This window comes from Thunnus thynnus, chromosome 23 (assembly GCF_963924715.1).
Source record: "Thunnus thynnus chromosome 23, fThuThy2.1, whole genome shotgun sequence".
Lineage (NCBI taxonomy): Eukaryota > Metazoa > Chordata > Actinopteri > Scombriformes > Scombridae > Thunnus > Thunnus thynnus.
Genome location: NC_089539.1, coordinates 8615400 through 8633230, shown reverse-complemented (window position 1 = coordinate 8633230; position 17831 = coordinate 8615400). Strand labels below are relative to the sequence as shown.

Here is a 17831-nt window from a genome sequence, read left to right as displayed (position 1 = left end):
AGAGGGGAAATGGAGGTGTGTGGCTGTGAGCATGGAATGAGGGGAAGCATAGCTGGCAGGGGTTAGCTTGGAAGCAAGTAAGTGGCTGGCAGGTAGACCGGTTGGCAGGCAGGAATGAGATGATCCTGGGACACAAGAGAAACGGGTTAGAATACAATTGATAGTTTGACACAAGGAATTCACTAACTTAATCAGCCTGGAAACATTTACTACCACTGAGGTTCAAACAACGATCTGGTGAAGAGCCTGGGTTGATATATTGGAGAGGAGATGAGCTGATTGAAGGCAGGTGTACAGGTGGAGCAGGGATCTGGAAGCTGGAAGAGTGTGGAAGGGAAACCACGCCTACGCCAACACACAGAGGCACAGCGCAGAGGAGGGGGGAAACACAAGAAACACTGGGGAATCTGCTGGAGTACAGCCACAGCCGTGACAGTCCCTCCACCCCACCCCAACCCTGTGCAACGGGAAGCTCCAGGCGACCCCCTGGGCTTGCCAGGTGCTCTTGGTGAAGGTCCTCGACCAAGGAGGTGTCCAGGATGTGCTGGCAGGGAATCCAGCTGCACTCCTTGCTGTACTCCTCGGTGGCCTCCCACCAGCAGTGTGTACACACACATTTGAGATGGCCGTGAAGGCACGGGTGTCAATAACCATGGTGGGCCACCAGAAACAATGTGTCAGGAGGGACAAAGTGTGGCTGATACCCAGATGGCAGGAAAACTGGGAGAAATGTACCCACTGGAGGACCTGGGAGCAGACAGAAGGCGCAGGGACGAAGCTTCTGGTTGGTGGCTGAGCGCTGGGAGGGAATTGCCTCTATCCCGGAGGTGGAGGCATCAACCTCCACAATAAACTGTCAGGGGTCAGAATGAAATCGTTTCTTCAGCTCAGAGAAGGCTGCATCTGCCTCAGGGGTCCATGAGAAGGGGTGTAAGTTGAGGTGAGTTGGGCAAGGGATGTGCCACTTGGCTGTAGTGTCTGATGAACCGGTGGCAGAAGTTGGCAAAGCCGAGGAACTGCTGGAGCTGCTTCACCGATGTGAGTTTGGACCACTCTCTGTCCTCGCCTGCTCACTCTCTAATATGTGCCTCAGGAAAGTAACTGAGCTGATGTAAAATCTGCACTTCTCTGCTTTGACAAAAAGTTTGTTTTCAGGGGGCCTCTGAAGCACTGACATGTTCTTCCGGGTCGCGGAGAAAACCAGGATGTCATCTAGGTAAACAATGACAGGTCTGTTGAGGAGGTATTGTGTAAGGGGGGTGCATTAGGCTGAATGGCATGACCAGATACTCAGAATGGCCAAGGGGCATGTTGAAAGCCGTCTTCCATTCATCTCCCTCCCAGATTCTGACCAGATGGTAGGCGTTCCTTAGATCCAGTTTGGAAAAGATGGTGGTTTCCTGGATTGGCTCAAAAGCAGAATTGATTAAAGGCAAGGGATACTTATTTTTGATGGTGATGACGTTGAGACCTCGGTAGTCGATACAGGGGTGAAGAGAGTAGTCCTTTTTGGAGACCAAGGGAAATCCTGCACCAACTGGGGAAGAAGATGGCCAGATAATTCCAGCGGCGAGTTGTTGTTGGGGCGAGGGTGGATTGCAGGCATGAGAAATGACAAAAAGAACTTGAGCAAACAACTTTGACAGTGGACCAGTCTACGTGGGGATTGTGTGATCTTAGCCAAGGGTGACACAAGACCACGGGGGCTTGATGGGAAGAGATAAGGTGGAACTGGCTGTACTCCACAATACATCCAGTATTCTGTTACAATAGAGGATGAGATACAGGGGTTTGGTGTGGTGACATGGGAGAGGAGCTTGCTGTTGGGAGTATTAGCATTCAGGGGTGCAGCTACTGGTTCACTGGTGATGCCAGCTTGTGCAGAAAGATTAGCATCTAGAAAATTTTCCTCATCTCCAGACTCCACTAAGGCAAGCAGCGGCAGGAACTTTTGGTTCCAGCATAGTGTGGCCGCCAGCTGCATTCTGGGTCAGGGGACAAGGGAAGAGGTAAAGAGACAAGGGAAGGCATTCGGCTTAAGCACCCCCATTTTATAAGCTATTCTGGACTTATCTCTGCTGTAGATGAGGGGCTACTGTTCAAAATCAGGAGAGCACTGCATGAGACAAACCCTGTAGGTGCCCAGATGCAGGAGTGGGGAGGTTCGGCGGAGAGGAGAGATGAGTGGAGAGAAGGTGGAATTAGGTTCCGATTTGGGTGACGTTGGCTGATAAGTTCCTGAGAGTCTCCACAACTTCACAGAGAACCTGATCGTGATGGCCCACGAGGACGCCTTGGTTGGTGAGAGCCTGGGATTTTCTGTGTCCGCTGGGTCCATGTTGGCCAGATTGTTGTGTTATGAACTCAGGAGGGACCCAAATGCAGGACAAGAACAGAGTGGTGTTGGTTAAGAAAAGTTTTATTATTGGAGAGTTACTGGTCTTGGAGTTGATGAGGGGGGGGATCCAACGGCAGCAGGGGAGAGAAGGGAAATGGAGGTGCATGACTGTGTGCATGGAATGAGGGGAAGCGTAGCTAGCAGGTGTTAGCTTGGACGCTAGGTAGCTGCCAGGAGTGACACAAGAGAAATGGGTTAGAATACAATCGGTAGTTCAACACAAGGAATTCACCAACTTAATCGGCCTGGAAATGTTTACTACTGCTGATGGTGAGTCAACGATCTGGCAAAGAGTAGGTGAAGAGCCGGGGTTGGAGAGGAGATGAGCTGATGAATGGCAGGTGTGTTGACTGAGGGAGAAGATGAGCCGATTGAAGACAGGTGTGCAGGTGGAGCAGGGAGCCGGGAGAGTGAGGAAGAGAAACCTTGCCCATGCCAACACACAGACACAGACAGGGAGAGACAGACGGGATCACTGGAAACACAGAGGAGGCGGGAAACACAAGAAACACTGGGGAATCTGCTGTGGTACAGCCACAGCCTTGAGCCTTTTCACACTTTGGTGTGTGCCTTGAAATATGTGTGTGTTTGTGTCTAGACCACCACAATATACAAATTAACGACTTGAATTAATGATTATTTTAATTATACACCAATCCAACATTTTCCCTCTTAGGATATAATAGAAATCACAATATCTGGCAATACTGATTCAAACTCCAATATCAGTGCTCTTTTTTCCCAAATTTTAAAACTGTATAATACTATAATACTTACAAACTGTATCTGTGTGAAACAAAAAATCATTTTTAGGTAAGGTAACAAGGGATAACCATGGCATTAAAAACTAAGTCAGCATTCAATCTCTCACTTAAAGGGGAACTGTGCCAATTTAACACATCACAGTCTGTTTACAGGTCTTGGGGAGTACAATGTCATATGTAAGAAAAGTTGTATAAAGCCTTTTTTGGATCCAGAGGGAGTTTTGTAAAGTCTCATCTCATCTCTTCTTGAGGCTAGCAACTCGAGGCTACATTAGCTGTTACTAGCATAACACACCTTAATCTTCAACTGAACTGTCAGTAGTCAAAGTGCATTGTGGGTACCAGGTTTTGACAAGGAAGACGAATGCATGGAATAAAAAAAGATTATATCTTTGGTTCTGCTGCACTGATTTTGTTACTTTTTACTTTTTGTCCATCGCAACAACAACAATGCTGCATGCAGTGCTAAATCAGTGTAGTACTCGAGTAATGAATGTAACTAACATTGACAAAAATACTGTATTTTCCGCTTGATAAGGTCAGTATCAAGCTGATACCAATCCAGCATATCGGATCCCTCATTTTAATTTCAGTAACTCTAATCCTTTATGTGTTTGGGTACTGGTTAAACATAAGTGTAGTAAGCTCTTCTGCCTCTGTTTCTATTCTTAGCACTTCCATCCGGAGTCCATCTTTGGCCCGCAGGAATACTATCAGGGCACTGTGGCTTTGACCCTTGACCCTTACTATTGGCAGCTTCAAGCCTAAATTGTTTAAAAAAAAAGAAAAAGAAAAGAAAACACTCCGCCAGCATATACTGCACAATATGCTCCTAGATTTTGTTTGAATACAGCAGAATCATGTCATCTTGCAAGCTGTACATTATATGACATCACTTGTGCTTTCATTGCAGTAGTATGCATGCAGGGCCACCTTATGTTGTTGTGCACTCACATGTCAATTCTTGATTTTCTCTCAACGTACAGTGTGCTGTTTTGTATTTTTATGTGTGTGTCTGTCGTGGCAACCCCTGTTACTGCCACCACTACGACCCCCCAAGTCCCCCTTTTCTCACTGTGGGAACACACTGGCACACAGATGGTTAAGCCCACCCTTGTGATGAGTGGGAAGGGTGGGAGGTGGGTGGGTGGGGGTTGCTGCAGATGGCACAGAGGGCATCGCCAATCAGTCTACATGCATGCACATGCACACACACACACACACAGAAATAAAGAGGACTAGAGAAAGAGGTAAACACATAGGGGAAAAGATTGTAGGATATGGATGGATGATTAGATGGAAGGTGTAGGTGGGTGTGTGAGTCCTGTACCCCTGGGCGCATTATGTGCTGTGTGCGTGCAATGGCTGGCGTTGATCTTAGTGTGGCACACAAAGCCCTGGCATCTCACTGGCACCTCTGCCCACGCCATGCCACACTGAGAGGCACGACGAGGCCTGCCAGAGGGGCCTGGCAACACAGTGTGTGTGTCTTTGACTTCGTCTACATCTGAGAGCATGTCTTTGAGGTGTATGTATATATATATAAATGCTGTGGGTATCTTTGAATTATGCCAGGGTATATGTGTGAATGTGTGTGTGCATATTGGTGATCACTACATTCTCTGTACATACTACATGTGCCAAAGTACAATATGTAAAAAGCAGGCCATTTTGAAGGTGTGTGTATCAAAGTATGCATATAATGTGACCTAACCAAACACTACACACACACACATACACACACACCATCACACACCGGTACCCCCTCTCATTAGGAAGACCCTACCCTGTGTCTCTAATGGCTAAGCCTTTGATATGCAATGACGACTAATTCCCTCCTGTGTTCCACTCTCTGCAGACAGCGCAGTCATTAGACTACGGACACGGACACACAAACATACACATACACACACGCACACACACACAGAGTTGTGTTTGAGCAGGAATCTAATCATTTAACCCGTCCAGAGGTTCTGATTCTCATCTGTCTTTACCTTACATTATGAATTGTCTACCGGGGGACTCGCTCTCCTCACTTGTAATGTAAATAGAACAATATTTACATAAAAACATTTGAATTTATCATTAAAAGTCTCTCTTCTTCATGTGGAATGCATCCTTCTGCTCTTTAAGGCAATAAGGTGAAGCCTAATTTGCTCATTGCACTGTTAGTCTTGTATGCATAAGTTATTCTGCCATCAATCTCACTCCGTAATGAGGGAGAAAAATCCAAACATTCAAATGTACCCACTTTTTAAAACAGACCGAGGGCACACAGTATGCAATTGGCATTGAAATGCAAGAAACTTCTTTGGTTGGTAGCAAATAGGACAAAAAAGTTCTGTGTGACATTATCATCGAAACCTAATGGTCTGGTCAGGACCTTCCAAAATATAATGGAGACTATTTAAATTACAGTGTCTCAGCGTGTCTCTGCTAAACACTAAGAAAAACATATTGTTTAGTGCTTTTGTGGGGGAAATTGGCTGCTTGACCAACACCGGTATAATGATGGCAGACACAAATGAGTGATATTATGATATTGTATGATACCATGTGTGGGATGTTCCTTATGTTATTACATTATAGGTCTTTACACCTGGGCTTTTCATTCCTGCAGTTTGAGAAAGGCCCCATGTTTTGTAAAGGTCCATTATTCATACCAATCTGCTAAGCATTTCCATGAAAATTAAAATATGTTGCACAACTTTTCTCCAGTACACCACGCTCTATCCACCTCACTAACATTTACTGCTTTATTCTCTCATGGCAAAAGGGCAAGATGGACTTGCATTGAAGCTCACACTAGTCTGCACCCTGTTATGTGTGCGTTCTTACAGTTCAACTCTGCAAAGCATTACCAAAAACATTAAAATTATGCCCATTTGCTCAACTTTACACTAAAGCATGTTTTACACATGCTGAAGTAACATTTTATTTTAATCAGTGTCCGTTTTCCTCTACCCCAGACTGATATAGTACATCCTGTGATATGAATAATTGATCTATAACCCATTCAAATAGTACTTAGAGATTTGTTATTGCATATCCATAGAATTCAGGAACTTGTGAGCGACTGATTTTATAAAAATGGTCAAAATTTAAGCAGCAGAAGTTGTGACTTTTAGTCCGTAAGCTCCAAAAAAGCAGGATGCTACAAATGCAATTCAATAACATTTTCCATTAAACCCTCCAAACTAGTTAATGCTCTCATCTCATCACGTCTCTCACACTACTTGTCTCCAGTGTAACATAACAAAGCCCACGCCAATATTACTCCAGTGATGTCACTTAAGTTCGTCTCTCTTGACAAAGCTCTTCCAGAGCCACAAAATACATCATATGACTGTTTTGAATAGTGTTTGAGTAATATTTCCCGTGACTGGCAAACTGATTTTGACAAACAATGAGACTCACTGTATAAATGTTTGAGGTTCTGTCATAACACCCTGTTCAATACAGAATTGTTGTAACGAAACTCCCTCCACTAATTCCTCCTTCCCTATTTCCTTATCACTCCCTCCTTATCAGTAGTTGCCCTCCTTTACCTCTATTACTGTGTCCTCACCTCTGTCATTACCTATTGATTTCTTTCTTTTTCTCTCTCCTCTCATCTCTCTTTCTTATCCAGCCCTTCCCTCTATCCCTACATACACAGCCCCCACTTAACCTTAACCTCATACATTACCCTGATCTCCTTGCCTTTTCTTTCTTTCTCTCTTTTGTTTAATCTCTGCCTTAATCCCAACCTCCATTACTTTATGTTTTCCTTACTCCTGCATATGCTGCTTTGCCTTCTCTTTGTCAACTCGCACTTCCTTTTTTTCCCCCCCTCCCTCGTCTACCCAACCCTAGTCCTGTTATCAGTCTATTACTGTGTCCTCAGTTCATTCTGTAGCTATTAACCATGGTGAACAGCCTCACCCCTGCTGACCTCAGCCAGCTAATACAGCTTATACACACTCAAACTCAGCTGGCTGGATTGGCACACCTCCCTGCTCACTTCTGCCTTCCTTTTTTTAATTTTTTTTTTAAATAAATCCCTCCAAATCAGCCTCTGTCTGTGGAAGATTTTTTGTGTAAAAATGAACGTCTTCATTGGAAACATAATGATTCAGCATCAAGATCAAGAGTTTACAGGGTAATAAAGAGGTCATAGTTACATAAACAACTGAACAATTAATAATATAAAGCATCTGAATCTGAACAATAGCATACTTATTACAGAACCTCTGAATAAAAGGCATGACACAAACCACCGCATGTATCTCTCCATGTGATCAGCAAATCATGACAAAAGTGAAGAGATGCTGTATCTGTTGAATAGTGACACTGATTCAGAGAAGGGGCGGCTATTAGCAGGGGACGCGGAAAAGGCTTTGTTTGATACTGACAACAGGCCTGGAAATGTGGCCATTAAAGTCTGACACTAGCGACGGTTGCCACAGTTACCACTTATCACCACTGCGTCAGTAGGTGAGGGTGAGAAGGCGACGCGCTGGTCAACTCCGGAGCGCTGCTTTGTGATGGACTAGTAAGGATGAGAGCGAGGAAACGACGGATTCTTGATGATGAAAAGTGGTGACAGTATTTACTAAATGTAGAGGAGGAGCCAGAAGAGTGAGTTGGAGTGACGAGGGTTTACTGATATCTGATTGGCCACCATGTGCCACTGCTTGTGTCCAGAAGCTGACATTTCCTCAAAAAGAAGAATGTGTTGCCCTTTCTGACAGACAGGATTCTTTAAGTTTATTTCCAGGTAAGGCATCCAAACACCTTACTATCTGAAAGCAACTAGAAGCTGTACAGTCAACATGTGTTAAGCAGCTGCGGTGTGAAACATCCATGCAGGTGTTCTGTTGACACATTGTATTTTAGAAGTGTCAAAGGGCAAGATCTTTACCAACCCTAATAAAGTGGGGTTAGAAGAGTAAAAGAGAAGAGTATCTATCCTCCAAATGAGATCCTGTAAATTCATCATGTTTTCATCATCACATCAGGGACTCCATTTAAGAATGTGCTTAATAGAAACTTAAGAGTAAACATCTAAAGAAAACTTAATTCAGCACCAAACAGTTGGATCGTACTTATGTTTAGAGCCACAAATGTCCCAAAATAAACCTGGTCAGTGTTTTCTTTAGGTAGTTTTATTTTTGTAGTTTTTCTTTATACTGTTATTGATAACCTTACCCCTGATGATCTCTTAACTCCCTGTAAGATGCCTTGGCTATTAATAAAGCACATTATTAGGAGCGTCAGCTAAATATCCTGGTCATAAATGGCCAAATAGTGATTAAATGGCAAAATAATTAAAGGAATTTCAGTCACAATGTGAATGTCTACTCCAACTTCAAGAATATTTTTGTTGCCCTCTGTGATCAGTCAAAAGTTTTGGGTTTGCCTTTTCTCATCAAATCTCTTCAATAATGCTCCCTTCAACCCAGTACATGCTAATACAGATTCACACGTAATTAATGAGAAAAGAAATATAACTGCATATTGTAAGGTCTTCATTGTTAAAAAGGTAAATATGTTTATCATGACATGCACAGTAAAATGGTTAAGAGGGTGATTTTTCATCAGATATGACTTTTACTGCACAGAAAGAAGCCCGTTGCTGCTGGAGTATCCAGTATAGACAGAGCTGGAGAGCAGATACCTCTCACTGAGCACTGACACAATGGCTGTGTAATACTATTGTCTATGACACTGGGGCGATTGGCACTGAAACAGCGTGTGTCTATGTATGGTCACGTGTGTGTGCCTATATGTCTACATGTGTGTGCACATGCGTGTATCTGCATGTGCGTGGACCAATAAGCCCTCCAAATTAAACGAGCAAATAGATCGCATGACCATTCACTCCAGAACGACCCATAGGAGCGTGATCTAATACGCCGCCTCTATCGGCAGGCAACATCATTTGTCTGTGCTTTCCAAAACTGTTACAAATCACTGTTAAAAAATAATTATGTTTTGCAGTGTGGCAACGCTGTGGTTAAGGTCTGGTTAGATTTAAGCACAAAAACCACTTGGTTAGGGTTTGGGAAAGATCATGGTTTGGGTCAAAATGATCACTTGAAACATGGTGTGGGTTAAAGTTACTACTTCCTTAAAGTTAAGCAACCTTTGTCGTCATGGCAAGAGTAAATACCACGACAATCGTAGTTACGTTTTTTAAAAAACGTCCAGACACGGTTTGAAATGTGACGCTTGAGGCTGGAAACAGGAAGCGAACAGCGGTCTCCTGCAGCAAACTCCACTAAGTCCACTTTTTACAAGTTAGGATCCAACCAGTCACCCAACCCACCACCTCTGAATATGGAAATCCTCACTTTATATAGACGTCATCTGAACTGCGTCACTTCTCCAGGCTGCTAGATGGAATCTGTCACTCAAATGTAACTATAGGTCATTTTTATTGACTTGCATTATGACCTATAGTGTCGTTTTTCTTGCGAGGACAAGCCGTTCATGTACATGTTTGTATCCACAGCAACACCGGGCTGCAGTTAAGTGAGTGAATGCATTAAAAGGGCTGTTGGGGAGCCCAGCTCACTCATTGCCCGCGATAATGAGGATGTTTTCTGTCTTCAGTTCAATCAGCACTCCCGGCTCTCTGAGACGGGAGAGCCTAGCAGATGCACGGCACGTAGCAGATGTGTGCTATTGGAGTGACATCTGAAAGTAAAACTCTAGAGCCTTTTTACGACATTGTGTGCTGCTGTTTAGATGCCCGAGATTTCCTGGCGCCAAGCGATGGTGACAACGGCAACTTGGGGAACAAGACAAGGCAGAAAAGAAAAAGGGGGGAGAAAAGGAAAAAGGCAAGGAGAAAAAGGGAGGAAATCTTTGGCAAGGGCCTCATCTTTGAAGTGATTTGGAGAGAGATGACATGCAAAATTAGAGAGTAGCGTTTCGCCCTCTCCACTTTGACTACACATTAAACGCAACAGGGAGAAATTTTTCCCCTCAAAGATAAATGGCGCGGGGGGCGCGCCGCGGTCCCTAAACAACACAGATTACCTTGTCGGTGCTCTTTCAGAATCTGTTAGGATTTCAAGCTGTTTGATCAAAGTTTTGTTGCTTTTTTTCCAGACGCAGGTACATATAACTTTCCAACTATTCAGTTCCAACTTTTCAAACAACCAACTGGAATAAAAGTCCTTTTCTCTTCAATCGTCCCTCAACCAATCATGGTCCTTGGCCAAAAACGCTTAACAGAAAAAAATATATACAAAGCATTTGTTGTGTACAAAAGGCATGATATCTGAAAGAATAAATAGCTAGGATTTATACATGATTTCTTTCATTGTATGCTATCTAACAGGGAAAATGTGTAATTGTACCAATAGTATTTCTTTGGCTCATAATCACAGGGTGTGTGGCTGCTATGTAGAGCCATGTTCAGATCTTATATGTTTTTTCGATTCATCCGCATATGGTACTGGGTGGCACCATATCAGAGCCATACGGTTTTCTTATTCTTCACTATAAAACAACTGCTATTTACTATTTATTATAGTATGGATTTAATAGGGGTCAAAATAACAGGACAACTTCAGCGGTAATTACTTCCAAACAAGATGCTTAAGTAGGCTGTTTCTTACAATACCACGCAACACTTCCTCTGTTTGGACTTAGGGGCTATTAAAAATAGTGCGGATTGCATGAAAACAGTATATGTGAATAACCAGAGCTACATTAATAAAGTGAGAGCACATGGAGGTATTAAATAAGCATCTGGAGTCCTAAGTAGAAACGGGTTTACTATAAAGATGATATGTGTGAGTCACATACTGCAGAAGGATCCTATTCTCCTTTGAAGAATCGTGAAGCACCACAACTTATTTGTCAATGCAGCAAAGCAGAAGAAACATTCAGGAGTTTGCTGAAATCACTACTAAGCATCATTTTATCCCTGAACTTCAAAGAATTACCTCCAGTGTTGGAGTGCAAGAGTCAAAATAACCAAAAAGAGACAAAAAAAAAAAAAAAAAAAAAATCACAATGAAGACAGAGATCTGGTTACAATGCATTGAGCTAAATTAGATTGTGTGTAGGTGAATGTTTAACAGATCAGTGGGTAGCCTTCGTGAACATAAGAGCATTCTTCATTCACACGAGCTCATACACACACATATTTATTTGCGCCTTTGAGAACGATGCATTGTGCGAGCATATATAGTGTGAGGCTGATCTAGAGGGAGTTTTATTGTTGTGCCCACGGGAGCAGATGTCGCTGGCACTTACTCAATACTTTCTCTCATTCTCTCTCTGTTTGCTCCCTCGCCGTGTTGCTCCCTCTCTCCGTCTCCCTGTCTGTTTTTCTATCCGTCTCTCCCTTTTTTTTTTTTTTTTTTTTTTTTTTTGCTTCGACCAGATGGAGAGATGCTCCGCTCCAAACCTTTCTCACTCAGGATCACAATGCTCTGAGTCATGTGATCCAGCCTGCTATCTCCTTCCTCTCTCTGTCTGTTTCTCTTTGTCTCTCTCTATCCATAAGCGCTCACTCTCCCTCTTTCTCAGTGTCCTTTTCCCCCTGACAAAGGCAGACAAAGGCCTTTCATTTCTCCTAGCCTGCTTGTGCTCTGTGTGTTTGTACTGTACCAAACTAGGCTCCCTCTCTCATTGTATTCCCTCCTTCTCTTTGCAAAGAAGGTGTCTAGGGGCCCCGGGGCCCCTGCTCTGAGACAAGGGGCCTGCCTCAGCTCCGGTGAGGGAGGTGGTGGGGGGGGAGGCGTCGGAGTGGTGCTTGAGAGAACGAGGGGAAGAAGAAAGAGCAAAAGCGACAGAGTATATTATTTCATTAAGTGCTTTGGAGCTCGGCGGGAATTGGGGAGTAAAACCTTGCAGCTCTGTGTGTGACAAGGGCGCGACCTCCCGCAACCTGGGAACTCTATCCACACATCGCGCTGCTTTCATCTGATACTGGGGGTGTGTGAGAGCTCTCAGTCACTGGCGCTGGCTGGCTCGCTGAGGGCGCTAAGCTTTTTAGTCAGGGCCCGCTGAACGGAGGAAAAGGTGGCAAGAATGACGGAGGGGAGGGACAGAGGAGGAGGGAGGAGAGGTAGAGTGACTGGAGCGGAGGGGAGTGGGGGGGGTTGAGGAGAGGGAGTGGGGTTGCCCGAGCCCCGGTAAGACAGAATTGGGCATTGTCGTCAAGCAGAGCAGAGCAGAGCTAGCCCATTCTGTTGATCTGAGCAGGATCCCGGAGAAAACAAAACTGCATTGTTCCCCGCAGATGGAAGCCAGTGTCTCCTGGGTAACAGCATTAATCTCCCCTTTTCTCCTGCTTCCTCTCTTGTCGGGGCCATAATCGGTGGGCTCCTTTCAGCAGCCGAGCCAGCCTCAAAGCCCAGGCTCCTAACTAGCCTCCTAATTAGCTGCAATTACAATGAAGACAACATGATGAGATAATAGAAATTTGCAAAATAATGACATACCACGGGAAAATATTCCTCCTCCCCAAGCACCATTTTTTTCCCTCCGGGAGAGGCACAATGGAGAGCCTGGGCCCTTTTCTGAAAGCGGGGAGCTCAGAAAAAATGGTGGCGCATTATGTGGCATAGAACCCTATTGTCTGCCTTCTGGTTGCTTCAATCAACAGGCCATTGTCTGTCTGCTTAAATCAAAATGACTCAAATACGGGCTCCGTAATGATGCCCTCTCAGCACTGCATACTGAACAGAGAGACAGATTGAGGGAGAGGAGAGGAAAGGAGAGAATCATGTGACATGTAACAAGGGATAAAATAATTACAACATTATTTGCAAAGAGTCCTATCGTCAAATATCCTGACATGAGCCTTGAAAATCTGAAGAAAATAACAGGAGTTGTCTGGATAGCAGTGATGAATTGTTGCTGCTAGACAGCTGTTTTCATCTGGTCTCGTTAGATCATGTTAAATAGTTATCAGAGTACAAGAAAACATGACTGGTTGAAATTAAACACTAACAACAAGACGGTAAGAGAAAGGGAGGAAGAAAGAGACGGGAGGGGAGGGAGGGAGGGAGGGGAGGGAGATGGAGGTAGACAGCAGGTGGTAGTCATGCACAGAGCAACATTTTTAGCTACAACGGACTAAGAGTTGCCTCAGCTTGTTTTTTTTTTACCTTTGTTAAACAAGTTCCTTGGATTGAGAGAGAAATCGGTGGTCTCTTCACTAAATGATCAGTAAGCTCCATTCTCTCTGCCGTAACTGTCAAATATACTTCAACGTCTACCTGATTGTGTATCTGTCTCTCTAATGAATTACAAGTATCTTATTGGGTTTTCTCTGCTACCCATTAGCAGTAAAAGCTTATAGAAGTGTATACATACACCCTCTCAAGTCCTGCATACCAACACCTGACAGATCAGGTGACTCTTCCAACCGTTGATCACACTCAAACAAGCCACTTTTCATTCACACCACTGATGCTGCTGACTTTAAGCAAATCCTCACCACTTACTTTCTACTTGAACAAGAACCTTGTATTAGTATCTATTTAAATTTAAGATATTATTTAAACACCTTATTAATATGTTAACTGACTTAAGCTTCCCTCACTCCGCGGTCTTCGTTGCCCTCGACTCCTAGCAGTGCCAAAGCAGTCAGCAAACACACAGCCAGGCTGACATATTGGCGGACGGTTTCGGCAGTCAATCATGCAGACAGACTGACAGAGAGACAAACAGACATACGGACAGACAGACAGACAGACAGGCATGCAGACAGACAGACGGACAGCAAACCAAAGGTTAACATTCAGGAGAGAGATAAAGACAGACAGAGCTATTGTGTGAATCCGTGCATGAATGTTTGGGCGTCTGTGCGTGAGGAATAGTGGCTGGTAGCTTGTTGTGTGCAGCTGAACACCTGAGGCTGCCACACACACACACACACACACACACACACTCATTGTAGTAAACAATGTTTAAGAAGTGTCTGATGTAGAGATGTGTATCTGCAGATTATATGTGTATTGTGTGTGTGTGTGTGTGTGTGTAGTGGCTGGAGTCTTGATTGAATTAGATTCATTAATGCTGGTCTCTGGCAGTTTTAATCACTGTGGTGTCATTAACTGCAGCGTAGCACTCTCATTACCTTTGCCCTCTCATATTAACACCCGCATGAACAAACACACACAGATACACTCACATAAAAGAAACTATTGTAAATATGCAAATGAAAAACAAATACATTCAACATGACAGTCGTCACAATGACCTTTTCAGTCTTTTACCCAAGAAACATGAGGATGATCTGCGCAGGTGCTGTGTAACGTGATGCTTTAAAAGCGTCTGAAACTTGGTTGGAGTTTTTTATTGCTCTTCCATTAAGTCAGGGGACTCAAAAGGGACAGAAAAAAGAAGAGAGGTCAAGATTGAAGCAGCAGAGGCAGAGATGGCCTGACGTTTGTATAGGTCAAACTCCAAAAAAACTATATCCTACATTTCCCATATTGCAACTGAATAGCATCTTTCATTATACCTTCCCGACCTCCTTAATGCCCGCTTCTTTCAAACCTCACGCCAGCTTAAAATGCAGGTTTTCTGTCAAACATTTTAAGTTTCAAACCCTCATCAGGGTTATTTTTCAGACTTGCAGTGACATCATACAACTGTTTGCGCAGGCTGTGTAATACATCCCCCCCCCCTTTCTTTTAATCGCAATACAATACACTTCACAATTATCACAAGTGAAATCATTTTCATTTCTAACAGTCAGTGATGCCTTTAAAAAAAAAACTGAAGTGTAATCCCATTAAAAGACGTAGGTATTAATCCGGAGGTTAAAGGGGTCACAGGCTGAGATGATGCAACCTTCAAAAACCGGCAACTCCGACACTTCTTCCTCCTCCCAAACACAGAGGAGTCCCGCGGAGTAATTAGCGTGTGTCAGATAAGTTGACAAGCTCGTTAACGCGCTGCATCATCCGATACCGTCGCCTTTGTTTGTGTAGGCTTCTGAGAGGAAGTTAGCGGTGTAATTAGCATAATTACGACTGCTGATTTATATGGCTGTAATTAGCGAGCAGATTTCTCCATGTTGTGGTCTGATGGAGATACGCTGCCGAGGAGATTCCCTCACGCTGTAGGTCTCACGCTCACAGTACAGTCAAACTAAACTAGATTTACAAAACAGAAAGGTAGAAAATTAAAACATGAATATACAGTCCAGAAACGTATACAAAGTCATTTTTCTTCCTGGATTTCCTCCTGAATAATTTGAGAATAACACACAGCAGGAAGAGGGTTGAGGGTGGTTTCATCACAGTGGCTCCGTTATTGCATGTTTGATGCAGACAATCCATTCATCTCTGTTAGCTGCTTTCAGAGGTGAATGGGTTCAGTCTAGACACTTAAGAGCAAGGTTGTGTAACTCTTAAAACAACAAATAGTGGATTTTTAACAGCAGACCTGTCATCTAAGAAACCATTTTGATTGTTTTTTAGAAGAAGGACACAGTAGGCTATCACTTTGAAGTATACAAGCTTTTTAGGCATGCTGGAGTATGTGCTACATCTGTGTGTGTGTGTGTGTGTGTGTGTTTGTATGCGTGTGAGTGAGTCCAAAGGGAGAGCTGCAAATCCCAGTTGGGAAAATTAAAGATTCATCAAAAAAAAATGAACACACACATACACTCACACCTTCTAAATAAACAAGCGTTCAAATCTGATTGAGTGCGTTTGAGTGAGAGAAAGGGAGCGCGAAGGCAAGACGAGAGGCATGACCGTGTGACAAGTTGGCCTTAATTACAGCAGACGTTCACAGCAGGACAGTGAATTAGTGCAGTTACCTCTCATCACTACTGTAAAAGCCCGGGGTCAGAAGATTACCACACACACACACATACTGTACAGACACATGCAAACACACACAGTGCAGGGTGCCGTCAGGCGATCTTAGCAGCTTCCTCCGTGACATGGGGTGAAATCGGGGTCAAAGTTAATCTCTGTGTTAGACCTGCTACTGTAGTAATGTGCCGAACAGCATTCATCTGGAGACCGGGGGTGTCCTGACGCCTCAGCAAGCTAAAATATATTTTGTGTCAGAGGCTGGCTCATTCATCAAATGTGTGCGTGCAGAGGTGGAATCCTCCTTGGTCAGTCATTAAGGTTTCTTCCGTCAGAAAGGTTACGTATGTTTGTAGAAAATTTAGCAGTTTTTGGATTCAGCATCTGCAGGAGATAGACGAGCTTTTTAGTGTGTGATGCCTTCATTTAAAACAGTGTGCACTTGCACTCTTTACCACAGGTTGGTTGTGTCTATGGGAGCACTGAAGAATTATTTTCACTTTTAAACTTTTCAAATTGTTTCATTTAAATGAATGTCAGAGGCTGGAGGAGGTGAAACTATCCAGTATTTCAAGAAAAAAGCAAAATTTTAAGGAAAGTATAAATATGAGTGCTGCTTGATTACTTTCATTATAGATTAATCTGAAAAAGAACCAATTAATCATTTGATCTATAGATATATATAAGAAAATATTTAAAAAGTTTCTAGAACCAAAGATTCTTTAAGATGTTTTTTTTCAGCAAGCAGCAATTCAAAGATAAAAGATATTAAGTTTGATATCAAAGCAGAAAAAGAAAAAAAAGAACATTTCTACAATTTGAGAATTCGGGACCAGCAAATATTTTCATGAAAAATGACTTCAAATGATTAAGCGATTATCACCATTTTTGCTGGTAATTTCTCTGTTAATCAACTAATTGATTAATTGACTATCAATCATGTCACCTCTGATTAATTTGTAGCAAAATCATATGTTTCTTCTTTTCTGTCCAATGAATCATCTTATGAACCCCTTGGGTTTATCTTTTGACCCCTTACAGGCTTCCTGGCCCTCAGGTTGGGAACCACTGTGCCATAGGACCTCCATAGGACTACCATTAGAGACTACTGGGCATGTATTAGAACATTTATGGTAAGTGCTTGTTTATCTTATTTTTCATCCAGTTTGATGTCTTTACCCACTTCTCTTTACACATGATTAACACAAATATTGGCACAAAACAGCCATGACAGACACTATTAGCAAACAAATAACCTAACCTAATTTCATGTACATTCAAAGCCAAAACTTACATTTATATTTATCTGTATGTACTGTGTATGAGCTAGAACTGACCACACACACAAACACTCACACAGGTAGTACATATATATATATATATATATATATATATATACATTAGCAGTATAGCATGAAGATCTAACTGATTTACTCCTAAAAAAAAAACATGTTCTCTCTTTATTCCTCCAATATTATCTCTTTCTCCCCTCATCTCAATCACACTTGCTTTTTCCCCCACTATGATACAGTGTAGCTGGTCATCCTTTTTTTCCTCCCTCGCTTTCCATTTCTTTCTAGTTTGGGTCGAAAGTGCATTAGGCTTCTGTACAGAGCGACATGGGCTCGATTCTTGATCAATATCCACCACTCTACTGGCAAACAACAACAAAAAAAGACGGCACTCTGCTCTTCAGTCTCCAAAAGCCTCCCTTCCTCTTAGAGGAGAAAGAGAGCCCAGATCTGAGAGTTTGTTTGCCAGCGTCGTCATAGTAACCGTCTCTGCCAACCTTGACACTGGAGTTGCATTGTCTGGGATCCTGACATTAGATAAATAAATTACACAACCTTTGTCGCAAACACACACACACACACACACACACACACA

General features: G+C 43.1%; 1 protein-coding gene and 1 long non-coding RNA gene across 12 annotated transcripts in view; one reads left to right on the top strand and one right to left on the bottom strand.

The window, feature by feature from the left end:
* The window catches only part of sox5 (SRY-box transcription factor 5), a 271640-nt gene that overhangs the window by 112085 nt on the left and 141724 nt on the right, over nt 1-17831 (bottom strand). The gene's annotated exons all lie outside the window — the stretch shown is intronic.
* The window catches only part of LOC137176310 (uncharacterized), a 275304-nt gene that overhangs the window by 150215 nt on the left and 107258 nt on the right, over nt 1-17831 (top strand). For all 10 annotated transcript variants that reach the window (XR_010925841.1, XR_010925846.1, XR_010925847.1 and 7 more), the window contains one exon: nt 16986-17077. This is a non-coding gene — a long non-coding RNA (uncharacterized lncRNA). The remainder of the gene's footprint in view (nt 1-16985; nt 17078-17831) is intronic.